Source organism: Oreochromis aureus, linkage group 4 (genome assembly GCF_013358895.1).
Source record: "Oreochromis aureus strain Israel breed Guangdong linkage group 4, ZZ_aureus, whole genome shotgun sequence".
NCBI classification, from domain to species: Eukaryota; Metazoa; Chordata; class Actinopteri; order Cichliformes; family Cichlidae; genus Oreochromis; species Oreochromis aureus.
Genome location: NC_052945.1, coordinates 36,304,129 through 36,320,469, shown reverse-complemented (window position 1 = coordinate 36,320,469; position 16,341 = coordinate 36,304,129). Strand labels below are relative to the sequence as shown.

The 16,341-nt window shown below is 42.4% G+C and overlaps 1 pseudogene; it reads left to right on the top strand.

Moving 5' to 3' along the window:
• Positions 1–1,410: 1,410 nt before the first annotated feature.
• LOC120440046 lies at positions 1,411–3,173 on the top strand (annotated as a pseudogene).
• Positions 3,174–16,341: the final 13,168 nt, after the last annotated feature.

Sequence of the window (16,341 nt, the reverse complement as noted above, 5' to 3'; positions counted from 1 at the left end):
ACATCCACATGACTCTCCAAACGTCATAAACCCTTGCTGAGTTTCAACCTCTTCTCTAGTCAGATTTAAAATAATGTAACAAACCAGAATTTATTGCAGGCACTATTCCCTCATGATAGGTTTAGACATTCCAAGCATATCATATGGGCAAAGTGTATATAGATGCCATAGGTCTCTCTCTCGAGGTCCCTAATAAGTATAAAGCAGGCAGTCAAGTTGCTGAAGGATTCACGCCATAGATTCCATTCTTTGGACATGATCAGGGCTGAACCAGTAATTTGCCATAGTGGGCATTTGCCAGGTGGGCTGATACACTTTCCTGATTTTTGCCCTCGCGCTACACACACTGACAGTGTTTAATTACTGGCACTGTCCAATCAAATCTCGCTACCAGGCCATCCTCTACCTTACTGTGGCCAAGCTGCAAAGCTGCGATATAATAACTGTTAAACTGTAGTTTGCCTCCACCAGTGTGTGAATGTGAGAGTAAATCCCAACCCTCTGAGTCGTATCCTGGCCATTTGTGGCCACTTTGCTTTTCGTCTTTCAACCATTTTTGTTCTGTTAATGCAAATAAAATGAAACTTCTCAAAGGTGTGTATTTCTTTCAGATTTTTTAATTTTCAACACCAGCTCCTTAATAATGTCAATAATATTCACTATACACTAAAAGGTTCCTCTTGGCTCTATCGTGGCCATTTGTGGCCAATTGAAACCCATTATAACCACCTTTTTTGATTCCTTGTTACTGACAGTACTATATCATGCGATTTAGGTAAAATTGCTTTCATTCTAAACTCAACACATGAAAATTGTAGTTTTTAATTTGTTTTTTACCAAATTACATCATTTACCCATTTTTGGCCAAGCAAGCAATTTCATGTAATATTCTGAGTTTTCTATAGGGGTGTTTGATGGCTTACTGCACTCCAATGGACCAAAAGAATGACACAATTTTGATTCAGGTTTGATCTTAAAGATGTTAGACAAAGGTTTGTGTTTGTGCATGAAAAAAAAAGTGCCAGTGTGAAATTGCAGCACAACTTTGCATTTGCAAGAGAGAAAAATAAATTATGTTGCCATACGTCCAAGTTCATGTGAATGTCTCTTGATGCAAGCTATTGAGCTTTGAGCTTCCTGGGGAATTTTAACTTTGATGTTCATAATGAAAGCACCTCTAACTTTGTTCTTTTCATTAAAAAAATGCACACCAAAATATCTACTCTCCCAACAAAAAAAACCAGAGAAAGAACTCACAGGACACTCTGCAAAGTTCAAAGCTGTAGCTGTAGCATAAACAACAACAAACTGGGACTGTTTGTAATTCTGTCCTGGGGTTTATACAGGTGCAGTCATGTGTAAAGCTATAAATAAACCCAGCAGCTTCAGGATCATTTTTGCTCTGGCAAGATGGCAAGACGGTCACATTCACTGCTTCAAGCACTTGACTATGTGATGAGCTCAGAAAGTGAAGATGACGAGGAATCCGCTGCATCTGAAGAAGAGGCTTCTTCTTCAGTCTCCTCAGAGAATGACAGCATCACTACCAGTGATGAGGATTACCATCCAGTGCCCGATTCCTCTTCTTCAGCAAGTGAGAATGATACAGAGACAGCAGTCGAGGCAGAGCGGCTAATGGCAGAGACGGTGGGAGAAGCGGCAGACGCCGGGCGCCCGGTGGCTGAGTGGATGTCTCGTTCTGGGAATATTGAGTGGTTTCCCACTGCTGAGGAGACCATGCGCTACAATCCAGTACCCACTGGTATCACTCCAGGGCCCACCCTGTATGCAGTTGCCCGCATTAGCACCCTGAGATCTGCATTTGACCTGTTTGTGACAGAAGAGATCATTCAGCTGCTGTGCACCCACACAAACCTGCATGGGAGGCGAAAGTGTGAAGATTGGAGGGATGTGGATGATGTGGAGATGAGAGCGTACATTGGGATTTTGATTCTCGCTGGTGTCTACCGCTCAAGGCATGAAGCATCGCGTGGTTTGTGGGCTGACAAGGCCGGACGGGCAATATTCCGTGCTACAATGCCCCTCTACCGTTACGCCCAGATCAGCGCTAACATCCGCTTTGATGACAAGCTCACCCGCCCGGGACGTTTCAGGAACGATAAGCTTGCTGCATTTCGCGTCCTGTCGGAAAAGTGGGTTGCTCGTCTCCCCCTGCTGTTCAATCCAGGAGTTGACGTGTGTGTCGATGAGCAGCTGGTTGGATTCAAAGGTCGATGTGGATTTCAACAGTATATGCCCAGCAAGCCTGCAATATATGGCATTAAAATCTGGGTGACCTGTGATGTGGCAACCTCCTATGCTTGGAAGATGGAAATTTACACAGGAAAATCACCTGGAAGTTCCCGGGAAGTTAATCAGGGAATGAGAGTTGTGCTACAACTGACAGAGGGGCTCCAAGGACACACTGTCACTTGTGACAACTTCTTTACCTCGTTCAGCTTGGCAGAGGAGCTGCTCAGAAGAAAACTAGCTCTGGTTGGCACAATCAGGAGAAACAAACCAGAGCTCCCTCCCCAGCTTGTTCAGCTGAGACAGAGGAAAATTCTTTCATCTCTCTTTGCCTTCACCAAAACAACCATGGCAGTCTCCTACATGCCCAAGCGAGGGAAGAATGTGCTTCTTTTGAGCACAAAGCATAGGGAACCAGCAGTGAGTGATGGGGAAAAGAAGAAGCCAGCAGCAATCCTTGATTACAATAGGTGTAAAGGTGGAGTGGATAACCTAGACAAGGTTGTTGGCACCTACAGTTGTCAGAGGAAAACCGGTCGCTGGCCACTGGCTCTGTTCTACAATCTTCTGGACGTCTCAGCATACAATGCCTTTGTCCTGTGGAAAGCAGTGCATCCTGATTGTGAGAGTCCACCAAAACCCACAAACGAAGGGTGTTCCTGGAGGAGCTGGGCCACATGCTGGTGACTCCAGAAATTGCAAGACGGCCTTGTGCCCCACGCTCAAAAGCAGCCGCTGCTATTGTTGCTGAGATACAGCAGTCAGAATCAGAATCAGAGTATGACCCACAGCCCATCAACAAAATGAGGAAAAGGTGCGAACTGTGTATAAACAGAAGAAGAACGGCAACCACTTGCTCCAGCTGTGGAAAGAGTGTCTGCAAAGATCACTCTGCTGTGGTTTGCGTGTCCTGCCTTCCCTGAGTGCGTGCACACACACACACACACACACACACACACACACACACACACACACATACAGAAAGAGGATGTATTTTGTACAAACAAGCAATAAAAGGCCGTTTTTGGCATGACTAACAAAGTGGGAGTTTCTTTTATTGGGGTCATTACTCACAGGAATAATACAAAATATTAATATTAATAATAATTATTTTTGTTACTGGCACTGACCTGCAATGACTTAAAAAAAAAAAAAAAGGTTTCGTCATTCAACTGCTGAAAAAATTTATTGCTTTTTTCCCCCCAAAAAGCATAGTAGTAACATATAATTTGACTGGTATTCAAAGGGTAAAATTTTGTAATTTTGAATTATATTTTGGTTTTCATGACTAGGACTGGTTTTCATTTAAAAAATGAAGTTGGTCTAAGTAGAAAAATGTTTTAATATATATGAATTTTATAGCATTTTGTAAATGTAAACAAGGGGTGGCCATTTTTGGCCACGAACAATCTGAGAGGGAGTTTTTTTGTTTTTCTGCCACTGCAGAAAAAAACAATGTTGCATAAATGTCATTGATGCTGTTAATTATTGCTATGCATCAGATGGCATGTATTATTTAGAAAAAAAACTGGGATTTTATAATTTTCTCTATTTATGAGTTGTTATGATTATGTGCTCTAACTGGTATTTAAAGGGTTAAATTTCAGAATTTTAATGAAATTTTGATTTTCATGAACAGCCCTGATGCTAATCTAAAAAATCATGTAAAAAAACTGGACATTTTTCTTAATATATATGAATTTTATAGCATTTTGTAAATGTAAACAAGGGGTGGCCATGTTTTGGCCACGAACAGTCTGAGAGGGAGTTTTTATGTTTTTGCTCTCTCTGCACTAAAATAACAATGCATTATAATCAATGTTGATGTGAATCAATTATATGCCCCAGACTCTACTATTAATAATACAAGAAATTTCAGTAGCAATGCAATTATATAAAATTGCGAGATTTGAGGTTGTCATCCAGCTGGTGCAGTGGACAAACAAACTGGTGTTTAAAGAGTTAAAAAATAAAAAAGTAATAATTATTTTATATTTATGGAAAGAACTGAAGTTACTTAAAAGCTTTATGCAGAAAAAATGGCAAAAAACTAAAAATAATAAAAATTACAGACCTAATCTCTAGGTGGCCACTTTTGGCCACGAACAAGCTGAAAGGGTAGTGATTTTGATCAGACTCAGAGGGTTAATAAACTTGAGCCCTTATCAGAATGATCAAACAATCAATAATTTTCAAGCGCGTGGAAACACATTAACCCTCTGGGGTCCAGGGTATAATTGACCGTTATTGACTACGTTTGATTTTACCTCTATATTTCACCTTTAAAAACTGTTTATCTTGCCTTGTTTGGTATCATTATTTTCAGCACAACATCAAATATCCGACAAATATAACTGACACACAAAACAAAACAATGACTAGACTACACACTAACTATAGCCTCCAAACACACTAAATCTCACTAATATCTCACATATGAAAACTCTCTCTCTCTCTTTCTTTCGCTCACCCGCTTTCTCTCGCCGGTGTCACCCCTAAAACTTCCCCGTCTTCCTAAACAACCAAAGGCCACATGTTACCATATCATTTTTTGATTTGTTCACATGGTACACTTTAACACCAATAGGGAAGGGAAGGGGTGTTTTTTTTTCTTTTTCTTTTTTCACTCGCAAGCGGAGAGTGTTTGCTAGCGCTGTCCTTAGAAAACCCAGTTTTTACCGATTCTTCCCGCTGTAAACACCACTGTTTTGTTGAAAAAAAAAACCATTCCATGTATTTTTTTATCATAACTCTGGTTTCACGTGGCCTATCGATACAATTTAAAAACTGGTATATAGTTCAAAGTCCGCACTTTTGACTCAAGTTGAAATGGAGACTCTGGGTTGCTGCATCTTGTTGCTGTTTCGTCTTAAATTGGTCATGTGATTTTGATGCGCCAGCGCGTCCGTCGACCCCAGAGGGTTAATTAGCTGAAAATGAAGATCCTGACAGGTGTCTGCGCTAAGAAACCTTATCTGCGATTAATCTGTTGAAATGACACTGTTCGTGTAATAAGGGGCACATTTTTTTTAGTATGAGTATAAATTGAAACTCTTAGTTCAAACTGCTTAAAAAAGTTTTTGCCCACAAAATCTGTTTTTATGATGTTTTATCCATCATAAACGCAGGTTGTAGACAACACACGGCAAACCCGTCCACACATTCGTGATTTTCAGCATCTTTTATTACTCTGGTTCCTGTTCACATGCGGCTGTGGCTTTGCCAGCCGAACATACACACCAACAACAACAACACAATCTCAGGACCCAGTACAGATTTTAAAGCCGGCGAGGCGTGATTGCAGATGCTGCCCGGTGCGTCCGCCTTCCTCGCAGTGACCATGCCCCACCACATACCCCCATTGCCCAACTTAGCCCGGGGAGCCATCCGGCCGATCCTACTCCCGAGGCTGGGGCAGGAGAGGGAATTAGCCCTGACCGTCGGCGTCCCCAGCATCTGGTAGGCTGTGTCTGGGCTGGCCTCACCCTGGGGACCAGCACGGGTGTCGGAGCAGTCTGGATCTCAGCTGCTCTTGCACAGTCGAGGGTCACGGCAGTGGGTGGCATCGGTGTCGGCCGGAACCTGATCTGAGCTGCCAGCCTCTCGATCATCTGCATGCAATAACAATGGGAACAATGGGCTGTGAGGTCAGTTCCTTGATCCTAAATATGCAAATTGTCATGACCATTGATCAGCAACCACTGATCAATGGTCATGAGTACCATTCACAGAGAGTTGGGGAATGGCTGCAATCACAGCATTGTAAGATGGTGACAGATGTACCCTTAGGCCCCCTCCTCGATTCAGAGATGGTCTTTCCCTTTTCACGTAAATGGCCTCCTTGACTCCGCGCTCAAACCAGCGTTCTTCCCTGTCCAGGATGTGTACATCCTCATCCTTGAAAGAGTGTCCACTGGCCTGTAGGTGTAAATAGACTGCAGAGTCCTGGCCTGACGAGGTTGCTCTTCTGTGTTGTGCCATCCACTTCACCAGAGGTTGTTTGGTTTCCCCGATGTAGAAATCCTGACAATCCTCCTGGCACTTAACAGCGTACACTATGTTACTCTGTTTGTGTCGGCGACCCGATCCTTGGGGTGGATCAATTTTTGGCGCAGCTTGTTTTGGCGTTTAAAAGCCACAGAGACGTGGAATTTAGAAAAAGTGCGTCTCAGCTGCTCCGATACTCCTGACACATATGGGATCACTACAGGTTTTCTCTTAGGCAGCGGTTGTCCTTCTCTCCTGGATGGGCTGGAGCTTTCTTTTGGCGGCTTCCCAGCTTTGACAAAAGTCCAGCTGGGATAACCACATTTACTCAGGGCCTTCTTGATGTGCTGTTCTTCTGCTTCCCTGGCTGCTGTATCAGTGGGGATGGTGTTTGCTCTGTGTTGTAGCGTCCGTATGCGTAGGTTTCCGGTACACATCAGCTTTTAGATGTCCCCCATTACGATGGAAATCTCACAGTCTAAGAAGGCTAACCTGCCACTTTTCATATCCTCCCTGCAGGGCTCTAGAGTGCAACCAATTTGGTCGCAAATGCGACCAAATTTTTCAGTGGTGCGACTAAAAAAAAATATTTGGTCGCACCGATGCGACCAAATATTTTCGGGTAACAAAAAAAAAAGAAAAATCTCTGCAACTCTCCGTGTGGTCAACAACAGACACACATTATGCCCCTATTGTGGACTAAACCAATCAGAGATAGTCAGGGGCGGGACCTCTCTGATTGGCCGTGGTCCAGTTGAAAGCAGTGTTGCCAACTTAGCGACTTTGTCGCTATATTTAGCGAGTTTTCAGACCCCTTAGCGACTATTTTTTCTAAAAAGCGACTAGCGACAAATCTGGCGACTTTTTCTGGTGTTATTGGAGACTTATTTATGACGACTTTTTGACGTGAAAACGCTTATCGCTCTTACTCTCAACAAGCAGCGGTGCTGCCGTGGGCACCTCACCCGTGCCAAAGCACTCACAGGCGGAGGATAGTCCTCCCCCAGCTGCTATCAGTGCAGGAGATGTTCACACCTATGCCTCCAAACGGCAAATGAATCGCGCATGAGCGAAGCCGCTGCTCCCGCACTGACTGTAACGCAGTCAGTTATTCTTTTACTGTTATGCTGTTTTGTGGATCACAAGGTTTAAAACTACTTATAAACACACACTCACACACACAAAGTAACTCCACCAGAGTGCCAATTTCGGGTCACTTTTGCCGGTCCAAACCCGGATAAAGGAGCAGGGTTGGAATTGTGACATTAAAAAACAATAATTACTAAAAGAAATTTAATTTGTAGTTCTAAATAAATTCTAACTGCATTTAGGACGTTTTTTACTCACTTTATGTCTCTTCCACGATGTTATTTCTCTCTCCAACAAGTAGGTTACAATTACATTAGCGTGACCAATTATGCAAATTAGGCGATGACATCATTTAGCGACTTCTAGCGACTTTTAGGACAGCCAATAGCGATTTTCCTTACTGAGGAGTTGGCAACACTGGTTGAAAGTGCAGGTGGAAGAGAGAGGTGAGTAGCTTGAATAAAGCGATATCAATTCATTAAGGGATTCCACACAAAGAAAAAAACACACAGAGCGGACCCGACGCATCAGAATCAGCTTTGTCTTTCTCGGCTTTCTCACCCCACGGCCTGAACACGGACACGCTGTCGGAGCTCAGCGATTCTGATGCGTGGGGTCGGCGCTGTGTTTCCGTCTTTTTTGCGCTGATTCTGAGCTGCAGGTTTTGTCTCTCCAACCAACATTCGCTGAGCCAGCAGCAAAAGAAGCAGCAAACTACGCTTCACATTTGATCAATGTCGTCATGAATTCCCTCTGACTTTTGCTGTTTTGCTTCCACCACGATAAAAATCACACTTCATGCACAGCTCCCTCTCTCTCCCTCTCTCTCTCTCTGTGATTCAAGAACAGTTTCCCGTCTCAAATCTCTGTTTTCTGCATTATTTATTCGCTTATTACCCACCAGTCTACCGTTGTTTACAGAGCTGTCGGCCGCTGTCTTTTTCTTTTCTTTTTCTTTTTTTCACTTAAATGACCTCGGACAAGAAAGCCTAATTTCTGCTGTTCAATACTGAAGAAATTTAAACTTCTTAAAATTATGCAAAATTGCAGAATATTGCAGAATATTTTAAGGTTATCTGCTATAAAAAGCCAGACCAGGAAAATCTCCTTCATGTTTTTCTGTGTTTTATTCTCAGTTACTTTGACACAAAGGCATCTGCTGTGATGTTCACAATTCTGATGAAGTCTCATGTGTATCAGTACTGATAAATGATCAGAATTATAATATTTCTGACTGTCTGAGGCTAAATTGAATCGAATCAGGACTTTGAGAACAGGAATCGAATGGATTATAGAAATCAGTGATGATACCCAGCCCTAGTGAGCAGCCTAGGCCTGACAGAAGTGGATGTAGCTGTGGGTAATAAGAAACGATGAAAAGAACTATTGATAACTGTTGTGTTAAGTTAAGGACTGATCTGTCTGAAATTCATAGCCAGCTCTGACACGGTGCCATCAATCTTTGAATGCTGAAAAAACAGCAGTGTATCCAGAAAACACATTATATGCTGCAATAAATGCACTGCCCAAGTGTCCCCTCTCCCCACTGCCTTTCAGTAGCAAACAGGTTGTCAGAGGAGCCGAGATGATGATTAAGTTTAACATTTTCTACAATATTGACAAAGCACTTTAAGCACAAGTTTGTTAGTTAATAATTTAGAAATGAATATTGTCTGTATGGACTTCCCCCCCAAAGAAAGTGCACATGTAAAACTGCGGTGTTAAGCGATGCCGTTGAAAAATTTGAGTGCGCCTAACTTTTGTGCCGGTACGCCTAAATTTTTAAAGTTAGGCGCACCGGTGCGCCCATGTCAAAAAGTTAGTCTGGAGCCCTGCCTCCCTGGTGAATTTGATGTGTTGGTCCACTGACTTAATGTGATCAATGAATTGTGGTACGTCCTGAGATTTGATTTTCACCCAGGTGTCATCCACATACCTGAACCAATGACTTGGTGGTGTTCCAGGGTAGGACAACAAAGCCCTCTTTTCCACTTCTTCCATGTACAAATTGGATACGGTGGGGGAGTCTGGGAAACCCATGGTGCACCCATATTTTTGCTTGTAGTACTGACCCAGATGGACAGAATCAACCTTTTTGGGATTTACTTACCTGGATTGAGCATGCATCAAGACAGCTCTTTGAATAAGTTAACTGACCCTTGGTCCTCTTGCTTGTCATCATTCTCAGACTGTAAGAAATCTTGGAGTGGTTTTAGATTTCCTATGTAAATTAGAGAAGCAAGTCTCCAGTTGTCAAGACCAGCTTATATCAGTTATGTGGAATTGCCAAAGCAAAATCTTATCTTTCTCCAAACGACATTGAAAAACATATTCATGCCTTTACCACCTCTAGATTAGACTACTGCAACTCTCCCCATTCTCATCTCGCCATCATTTTCATTTCCAAAATACCACTGCACGCTCTTTAACAGGTATTAGACGGCATGATCACATCAATTCAATTCAATTCAATTCAATTTTATTTATATAGCGCCAAATCACAACAAAAGTCGCCTCAAGGCGCTTTATATTGTACAATAGATCGCACAATAATAAATACAGAGAAAACCCCAACAATCATATGACCCCCTATGAGCAAGCACTTTGGCGACAGTGGGAAGGAAAAACTCCCTTTAACAGGAAGAAACCTCCGCAGAACCAGGCTCAGGGAGGGCGGGGCCATCTGCTGCGACCGGTTGGGGTGAAGAAGGAAAACAGGATGAAAGACATGCTGTGGAAGAGAGACAGAGATTAATAACAGATATGATTCGATGCAGAGAGGTCTATTAACACATAGTGAGTGGCTGGAAAGGAAAAACTCAATGCATAGCTTACGTCTATTGCAGCATAACTGAGGATTCAGGGTCACCTGGTCCAGCCCTAACTATATGCTTTAGCAAAAAGGAAAGTTTGAAGCCTAATCTTGAAAGTAGAGATAGTGTCTGTCTCCCGAATCCAAACTGGAAGCTGGTTCCACAGAAGAGGGGCCTGAAAACTGAAGGCTCTGCCTCCCATTCTACTTTTAAATACTCTAGGAACAACAAGTAGGCCAACAAGTGTGAGAGCGAAGTGCTCTAATAGGGTGATATGGTACTACAAGGTCATTAAGATAAGATGGGGCCTGATTATTTAAGACCTTGTATGTGAGGAGCAGGATTTTGAATTCTGGATTTAACAGGAAGCCAATGAAGGGAAGCCAAAACAGGAGAAATCTGCTCTCTCTTCCTAGTCCCTGTCAGGACTCTTGCTGCAGCATTTTGGATCAGCTGAAGGCTTTTCAGCGAGTTTTTAGGACATCCTGATAATAAAGAATTACAGTAGTCCAGCCTGGAAGTAATAAATGCATGAACTAGTTTTTCAGCATCACTCTGAGATAGGATATTTCTAATTCTAGAGATGTTGCGCAAATGGAAGAAAGCAGTCTTACATATTTGTTTAATATGTGCATTGAAGGACATGTCCTGGTCAAAAATGACTCCAAGGTTCCTCACAGTGTTACTGGAGGCCAAGGTAATGCCATCCAGAGTAAGAATCTGGTTAGATACCATATTTCTAAGATTCTCAGGGCCGAGTACAATAACCTCAGTTTGATCTGAATTAAGAAGCAGAAAGTTAGCGGCCATCCAGGTCTTTATGTCTTTAAGACATTCCTGCAGTTTAACTAATTGGTGTGTGTTACCTGGCTTCATGGACAGATAGAGCTGCGTGTCATCTGCATAGCAGTGAAAATTTATGCTATGTCTTCTAATGATGCTGCCTAAGGGAAGCATGTATAATGTAAACAGAATTGGTCCTAGCACTGAACCCTGTGGAACACCATAATTGACCTTAGTGGGTGAAGAGGACTCTCCATTTACATGTACAAATTGGAGTCTATTAGATAGATATGATACAAACCACTGCAGTACAGTACCTGTAATACCTACAGCATGTTCTAATCGCTCTAATAGGATATTATGGTCAACAGTATCGAACGCAGCACTGAGGTCTAGCAGGACAAGCACAGAGATGAGTCCACTGTCAGAGGCCATAAGAAGATCATTTGTAACCTTCACTAAAGCTGTTTCTGTGCTGTGATGAGCTCTGAAACCTGACTGAAACTCTTCAAATAAGCCATTCCTCTGCAGATGATCTGTTAGCTGTTTGACAACTACTCTTTCAAGGATGTTTGATATGAAAGGAAGGTTGGAGATTGGCCTATAATTAGCTAAGACAGCTGGGTCTAGAGATGGCTTTTTGAGTAAAGGTTTAACTACAGCCAGCTTGAAGGCCTGTGGTACATAGCCGATTATTAGAGATAGGTTGATCATATTTAAGATTGAAGCATTAATTAATGGCAGGACTTCTTTGAGCAGTTTTGTAGGAATGGGGTCTAAAAGACACGTTGATGGTTTGGAGGAAGTAATTATTGAAGTTAACTCAGAAAGATCAATTGGAGAAAAAGAGTCTAACTTAACATCAATGGTACTAAAAGTAGCTGTAGATAATATTACATCTGTGGGATGATAATTGGTAATTTTTCTCTAATGATAAAAATTTTATTTGTGAAGAAGTTCATGAAGTCATTACTAGTTAACGTTAAAGGGATTGTTGGCTCAGTAGAGCTCTGACTGTTTGTCAGCCTGGCTACAGTGCTGAAGAGAAACCTGGGGTTGTTCTTATTTTCTTCAATCAGTGACGAATAGTAAGATGTTCTGGCTTTTGGGAGGGCTTTCTTATAAAGCAGCAAACTATTTCTCCAGGCTAAATGATGATCCTCTAAATTTGTGACACGCCATTTCCTCTCCAGCTTACGAGTTATCTGCTTTAGGCTACGTGTTTGAGAATTATACCACGGAGTCAGGGACTTTGGATTTGAGGCCTTAGTTTTCACAGGAGCTACAGTATCCAGAGTCGTACGTAGTGAGGAGGTAAAATTATTAACAAAATAATCGACCTCTGTTGGAGTAGCGTTCAGGTAGCTGCTCTGCTCTATGTTGGTACAGGGCATTGAAGATGATAACAGTGGGTGGATTATATTCTTAAACTTAGTTACAGCACTTTCAGAAAGACATCTACTTTGATAAAGTCTACTCTCCACTGCTGTGTAATCAATTATTGTAAATGTGAATGTTATCAGGAAATGATCAGACAGCAGAGGGTTTTCAGGAAACACTGTTAAATGTTCAGTTTCTATGCCATATGTTAAAACAAGATCTAGAGTGTGATTAAAGTGGTGGGTGGGTTCTTTTACATTTTGAGAGAAGCCAATTGAGTCTAATAACAGATTAAATGCGATGTTGAGGCTGTCATTTTTAGCATCTACATGGATGTTAAAATCACCCACAATAATTATTTTATCTGAGCTGAGCACTAAATCAGATAAAAGTCTGAGAAATCAGAGAGAAACTCTGTGTAAGGCCCAGGTGGACGATAGATGATAACAAGTAAGACTGGTTTCTGAGTTTTACAGCTGGGGTGGACGAGGCTAAGCATCAGGCTTTCAAATGAATTAAAAGTCTGTCTTGGTCTTTGGTTGATTAATAGACTGGTGTGAAAAATTGCTGCCACACCGCCCCCTCGGCCTGTGCTTCGAGGTTTCTGGTAGTTAGAATGACTCGGGGGTGTTGATTCATTTAAACTAACATAATCATCCTGCTGCAACCAGGTTTCTGTAAGGCAGAGTAAATCGATTTGTTGATCAATTATTAAGTCATGTACTAACAGAGACTTGGAGGAGAGAGACCTAATATTTAACAATCCACATTTCACTGTTTTACTCTTTGGTTCAGATGTGGATACTGTATTGTTCTTTCTTTGTGATTTTCTATGTTTAAGTTGTTTGTTGCTGGTTTTTGGTTTGTTTTTTGTCATTTTGGGAGCTGACACAGTAATGGAGATGGGTTTTTGGGGGGGTAGCAGGAGTCCAGTTTAGCAGATTTAAACTTGCTCGCTGTCCGTTTTTGTATTGATTTTAAGATCCTTTTATTTACTTTGAATAGTATGACGCCCAGCTATTTAAACAAACTCCTCAACACATATAACCCGAAAGGGGCAATGACACACTTTATATTCCTACTTCAGAGTCTACACAGTCTTTTAAATCCCATCTTGTAACTTTTTACCTTGGCTTTTAATCTGAGTTCAGTTTGAGAACCATTAGGTTTTTGGTTCATGTTGTCACAATATATTGTATTTGCTTCTTCTCATGGCTTATTTTACTGTATTTATTCTTCTGTGATTTTCTCTTGTTCATTAATTAATTACTCTGACCCACCCTTCCCCCCACTCCTTTCTTATCTCTCTTTTGTTTTTCCATTCCTCTGCTTTCGTCTCCTGATTTCGCCAACTTGGCCTTCACCCAAGTTGAAAATAAATAAGTGAATAAATAAAATGAAAAGATTAACAAGTAGAGCCCACAGAGAGTCTACAGTGCTCCTCTTGGCATACCATGACTGTGCTTGCTAAAATTGCCGGACGAGTAGCAAACCATCCCTGACCCACAATAGACACTCTCTTCTGGCTGAGGACCAGAGCCTCCGATTTAGAGGTGCTGACCCTGTTTGACCCCAGAGTACCGAGTTAAACATGCAGACTTTACAGATGTCCAACATGCTGCCTCATACTTCCTGAGACAACTGGGGAAGTACAGTCTTCCACAGGAGCTGCTGATCCAGTTCTAGACTGCAGTGATTGAGTCTGTCCTGTGCTCCTCCATCACAGTCTGGTATGGTGCAGCTACTAAACAGGACAGGAGCAGACTGCAGCGGACTGTACCGGCAGCAGAAAAGATCAGCGGCGCCCCCCTGCCATCCATCCAGGACCTGCACCTCTCAGTAACCAGGAAACAGGCAGGGAAAATCACAGACCCCTCACACCCTGGACACAGACTCTTTGACCTGCTGGCCTCTGGCAGACGGTACAGAAGCCTGCAGACCAGGACCACCCGACATAGGAACAGTTTCTTTCCCCTCGCCATCTCCCTCCTAAACAGTTGAACTGGCACACTGCTAGACTGCAACTGCACCTTATGTACAGTGTGTGGTATTCATTTCATTTCTGTAATAATGTATTTTATGTATATAAGCTTTAGATTGGTTATTTGTGGTTGGTTTATACGCCTTTGTGTATGTATGTGTGCATATGTAAGTATATATATACATACGTGTGTGTATTGTGTTGTTTACATATTGTTTTGATTTACATTGTTGTGCTTGAGAGACACCATCTACTGGAACTAAATTCCTTGTATGTTTTTGCGCATATACCTGGTCAATAAACGAGATTCTGATTCTGATCAGATTTCATGTCTGTGATCCTCTGACCTCTGTATGATCTTTTTTGCACCCCATACATATTCCTGCTTATGCTGCTTTAGTATTATAATCTTTGAAGATTATAATCTTTGAATACCAGCTGGTCCCCATCTCTCTGGGAAGCTGGGCAAATTTGGTGTGAGACACATCATTTCACAGTTTTAAGATTTCCTAAAATCACCATTTTCATTGATCTGACCCACACTGGGGTCACTTCAAGGAAGATATGGGTAAAATTTTACATGGAAGAGGTTCTTCTTTGGCTCTCGGAGGAGGCGGATGCACTTTTTCTCCTCTCCCTTATCTTCCCTGCTTATGTCCTTGTCTAGTCTCGTGTTTTTCTTTGTATTTTCCCTGGAACATTCTCTCACAGTCTGTTCTCTAAAACCTAAAAGAGGAATTATGGATTGGATCAACTGGTCCCTAAATGCAATTGACACCCCTTTCTCAACGAGAAGTTTGGGCTTGGGTGAGCCTGAGTGGTGAAGATATCTACCTATTTGGAACCATAGTAACAGGGTTCTGGCTGATCGGAGCTAGCTTGGCCCTGACTTATCGAAGAATTAAGAAAGCGGAACCGGCTGTTCAAACCCCCACAAGGCTGCCCGCTGGGATTGGAACGATGGGAGAGGCGTGAGTTTCTCAAAATGGGCTCATTGAGTCAGCACGGATAAGATCTTGGAGAGGCTACGGCTGCTGTGAATACTCAGAATAAGATCTCTGACTGCAGACTGGATACATCTTGGAAGGGCTAGCCCGGAATAACATCTCTGGGCGCAAAATTGGATGACATCTCGGGAGGCACACTGCCGTGAGTTCTCAGACATTGGCTCCTTGAGCACAAGAAGTGACAACATCACAGAACATAAGTATGGCGAAGCTCATGGCTCTCAATGGGAGATTGAGAGACCAATGTTGGACTGTAGAACTGCTTTGAAATTCATATGAGCTGTTCGCACTAAAGTAAAAAAATAACATCACTTATGCGGATACCCCTTTGGCGCCAGCTGCAAGGCCGGAGCTGAACAAAACACCCTGATAACGACTGTGTTTAGTCTGTTCCTTCCCATTCCATGCAAGGCCACCTGGGTTGGCTGGAAGACTGTTTACTTAGCCTGGCAGGGCGAAGGACACTTTCTCAGCTGAACTCTGGGCACACGCACACACATACATATACTGATACTGATAAGCACTCACCGACGCATCACCCTCCCTACCCCGGATCCAACGCCACCTCCAACGCTTACCTCCCCTCTGATGTGGACATCGGGTCAGTTGGAGGCGCAGTCGAAAGATTGCAGCGGTCCCAGATCAGATGTACACACTGGAACTCTTTCCCATGTTGCTTGTCTGTGTTTATTGTGCTATGGTGTGTTGATATCTGTGCATTCCTGTATTATCCTTTTGTGTTACACATTTCGATGTTTTTTTCCTCGCTACCTAGCCTGACCTGTCTCCCCAATGTGATGTTTGTGTATTGTATGTACGGTCGGCAAGGTCTGTCATCTTGGTTGCGGGCAAAAGACCTGCAACTGAGATATAAAGGCTATCTCATCATCTCATCTCATCGTCATCAATGTACAAAAAAATTCTAGCAATTGTAAAACGTTATACTGTTGTACAACAGTTTTTGGGTCCACATTCAGAGCTAGATTTCTCTGAAAAGATTTGGACACAGCAAAATTTCCCTTTCTCTGAAAAAAAATGACGACTTAGTGTT